Genomic DNA, 4,584 nt, shown 5'->3' on the forward strand with positions numbered 1-4,584 from the left:
ATAGGGTACTGATGTCCCCCCCCATTAGGGTGCTGATGTCCCTCCTAGTAGGGTGCTGATGTACCCCCCTGTTGGGTACTGATGTCCCCCCATTAGGGTGCTGATGTCCCTCCTAGTAGGGTGCTGTCCCTCCCGGTAGGGTATTGATGTCCCCCCCGGTAGGGTACTGATGTCCCCATGTCGTTTGCTGGGATGTTTCTGGAAGCAGCAGCAGCAACTTGCCAATTCTCGTTAAATCCCAGTTGGTGAAGGGATCATTAGATATAAGTGGTTCATTTATCAGTCCAATTTCCTTCCTGCTGCCAAATCTCAACTGCAGCCAATTCCCTCTGCTCCTTTAATGCAGAGCAGGTTTCCAGTTGATGGGAAAGTCTCCAGGGCTATTTCCTTGGACATATAATTGCCTCTGGTGGACTGCACTGAATTCCAGTCAATCGTTTGAAAAATTCAAGCTGATCAATCACTTCAAGAGACCATGCAAAATTTAAATAATTGGAAAAGTCAAAGAGTTACCAATCGAGCGTGCATTTTTGGGGAGCACAAGTCAGTTTCTTTGTCATAATCTTTCATAATCTCGATGTATTGAACTAATTGTATGTTAGCAACCTCATGAAAATAAAGTCACATTCTTAAATCTCTTCATAGCTCGCTTGGTCCCTGATGCATGATTGTATATAAAGTCAAACACAGCAATTTCTCTATTACAAATTCCAGGGAGATTCATTCATACATGTACATAGGGAGCATGCCAATATAGGTCCACATTCTGCAGTTAATGTACATGGCAGTAACAGCGTATGGCCAAGAATTAAGAGCCTCAGCTGGTGGCTAATCAGTTACTCGATACTAATTGGTTTCCATTTAAATTATCCATACTCCAACAACAATTTGCATTTACGCAGCACCACAATGTGGAAAATATTTTAGTGTACTTTGATGGATGGGGGGAGAAAGTGGAAGGAGGAACAGCTGCTTGATCGTGGGAGGGGGGAGTTGGGAGATCAAGAATGTTTTAAAAGGGGGAGGAGAGGCAACTGAGGGAGTTTCACAGTCAGGCTGGGATAGCTCTAGATTTGTCAACAAATGCAGCCAAAGGAACACTGGAGCACATAAACTGATTGCCAGCTGCATATTATAGACTCAAAGATGTCTAAACAAAGATTCATGTGCTTCTTATAGAGAGAGTAATTGTTTGCCCTTGGAGGTGGGGTTAAAGTTTTGAGTCCTCCACTGTGTGTATTTCATTGTAAACCCCCTGTTCTGTGGCCAGTATTTCCATCCCAATAGGGATCACTCCTGACCCTGTGCTATTTGCCTGTCACACCATTTTCTTCACTGCCTTTTTATTCCCATTTCCTACAACTTCCCATATTTCTTGTAGATCCAGAATAAAACAATTTCAAGAAATTTATTTTCATGAAACACTCCTTTAAGACAAACTTCCACAAATGTTTGATAAAGTTTTTAAAAAATTATTCATAGTATGAGAAGATAATTGGATTTTTAAAATGTCCGATTCCTAATCCCAATCCAATTCATAGGGCAAAGTTGCAATCAGTGTGATGGTTGAAGTGTGTCTATTTTAACACAAGAAGTGTCAGGAGTAAGGGTGATGAATTTAGAGCATGGATCAGTATTTGGAGCTACAATGTTGTGATCGTTACTGAAACTTGGATATCATAGGGGCAGGAATAGTTATTGGATGTTCCAGGGTCTAGATGTTTCAAAAGGAATAGGGAGGGAGGTATAAGAGGTGGTGGAATCGTAATAAGGGATAGTATCACAGAAAGGAGGTCATTGAGGAGGTTTTGTATGAGTCAGTGTGGGTGTAAGTCAGAAACAGGAAAGGAGCAGTCACTTTACTAGGAGTTTTCTACAGGCCCCCCCCCCCCTCCCCACCGCCATCTCCCAATAGCAACAGAGTCACAGAGGAGCAGATTGGGAGGCAGGTTTTGGAAAGGTGCAGAAGTAACAGTGTTGTTATCATGGATTACTTCAACGTCTCTAATATTGATTGAAACCTCCTTAGTGCAAATAGTTTGGTTGGAGCAGATTTTGTCAGGCGTGTCCAGGCAGGATTCCTGACTCAATATGTAGATAGGCTGACCAGAGGGGGGGCCATATTGGATTTGGTGCTTGGCAACAAACCAGGTCAGGTTCAGATCTCTCAGTGAGAGAGCATTTTGGTGATAATGATCACAACTCCCTGACCTTTATGATAGTCATGGAGAAGGATAGGAGCAGATGGCATGGGAAAGTTTTTAACTGGGGGAGGTGGAATTAGGCAGGAACTGTGGGGCATAAATTGGGAGCAGATATTCTCAGGGAAATGCACGACAGAGGTTGTTTAGGGAACACTTGCTGAGAGAGCTGGACAGGTTTGTCCCACTGAGGCAAGGAAGGGATGATAGGGTGAAGGAACCTAGGATGATAAGAGATGTGCAACATCCAGTCAAGAGGAAGAAGGAAGCTTACTTAAGGTTGAGGAAGCAAGGATCAGATAGTGCTCTAGAGGGATACAGGGCAGGAACCTGTTCCTTCAGGAAGGAACTGAAGAATAGACTTAGGAGTGCTAGAAGAGGGCATGAAAAAGCCTTGGCAGGTAGGATGAAGGAAAACCCTAAGACATTCTACACTTATGTGAGGAACGGGAGGATGGCCAGAGTGAGAGTAGGGCTATCAGGGTTAGTGGAGGGAACTTATACCTGGAGTCGGAGGAGGTAGGGGAGGTCCTTAATGAATACTTTGCTTCACTGTTCATTAGTGAGAGGGACCTTGTCATTTGTAAGGACAGCATGAAACAGGCTGATATGCTTGAACAGGTTGATGTTAGAAAGGAGGATGTACTGGAAATTTTGAAAATCGTGAGGATAGATAGGTACCCTGGGCCAGACGGGGTATACCTAAGGTTACTACAGGAAGCGAGGGAAGAGATTGCTGCGCCTTTGGTGATGATCTTTGCATCCTCACAGTCCACTGGAGCAGTGCCAATGATTGGAGGGTGGCAAATGTTATTCCCTTGTTCAAGAAAGGGAATAGGGATAACCCTGGGAATTACAGACCAGTCAGTTTTACCTCAGTGGTGGGCAATTTATTGGAGAGGAATCTGATAAGGGCATGCCTTTTGTGGCTAGTTGGTGTTCATGTATCCGGGTGGCTATTTTCTGCCTGTTTGTCCAATGTAGTTACAGTCCTTGCACAGTATTTTGTAAATTACATTAGTTTTGTTTGGTGTCTGTATAGGGTCTTTCAAGTTCATTAGCTGCTGTTTTAGTGTGTTGGTGGGTTTGTGGGCTACCATGATGCCAAGGGGTCTGAGTAGTCTGGCAGTCATTTCTGAGATGTCTTTGGGGTAGGGGAGATTGGCTAGGGTTTCTGGACATGTTTTGTCTGCTTGTTTGGGTTTGTTGCTGAGTATTAAAAAAAAATGGATACCCAATGAACACAGTCAGCCAATTTCTCAGCAACAAACTCAAACAAGCAGACAAAACACGTCCAGAAACCCTAGCCACTCTCCCCTACACCAAAGACATCTTGGAAATGACTACCAGACTAATCAGACCCCTTGGCATCATGGTAACTCACAAACCCACCAACACCCTAAAACAACAGCTAATGAACTTGAAAGACCCTATACAGACACCAAACAAAACTAATGTCATTTACAAAATACCGTGCAAGGACTGTAACTACATTGGACAAACAGGCAGAAAACTAGCCACCCGGATACAGGAACACCAACTAGCCACAAAAGGCATGCCCCTATCTCACTAGTATCCTCACATACAGATGAGGAAGGACACCACTTCGACTGGGACAACACATCCATCCTAGGACAAGCCAAACTAAGGCACGCACGAGAATTCCTAGAAGCATTGTATTCCATCCGGAACTCTATCAACAAAGCATAGTGTGATTAAAGGCAGTCAGCATGGCTTTGTGAGGGGCAGGTCATGCCTCACAAATCTTATAGGGTTCTTTGAGGAGGTGTCATTTTCCAGCCGTCCCTTTACCTGCGAACATCTGCCCTAATCAACTTTTGAAAGTTCTTACCTAATACAGTCGAAATTGTCCTTTCTCCAATTTAGAACTTCAACTTTTAGATCTGGTCTATCCTTTTCCATCACTATTTTAAAACGGATAGAATTATGGTCGCTGGCCCCAAAGTGCTCCCCCACTGACACCTCAGTCACCTGCCCTGTCTTATTTCCCAAGAGTAGGTCAAGTTTTGCACCTTCTCTCGTAGGTACATCCACATACTGAATCAGAAAATTGTCTTGTACACACTTAACAAATTCCTCTCCATCTAAACCCTTAACACTATGGCAGTCCCAGTCGATGTTTGGAAAGTTAAATTCCCTGACCATAGCTACCCTATTATTCTTACAGATAGCTGAGATCTCCTTACAAGTTTGTTTCTCAATTTCCCTCTGACTATTGGGGGGTCTGTAATACAATCCCATTAAGGTGATCATCCCTTTCTTATTTCTCAGTTCCACCCAAATAACCTCCCTGGATGTATTTCCAGGAATATCCTCCCTCAGCACAGCTGTAATGATATCCCTTATCAAAAATGCCACTCCC

This window comes from Chiloscyllium plagiosum, chromosome 14 (assembly GCF_004010195.1).
Source record: "Chiloscyllium plagiosum isolate BGI_BamShark_2017 chromosome 14, ASM401019v2, whole genome shotgun sequence".
NCBI lineage: Eukaryota > Metazoa > Chordata > Chondrichthyes > Orectolobiformes > Hemiscylliidae > Chiloscyllium > Chiloscyllium plagiosum.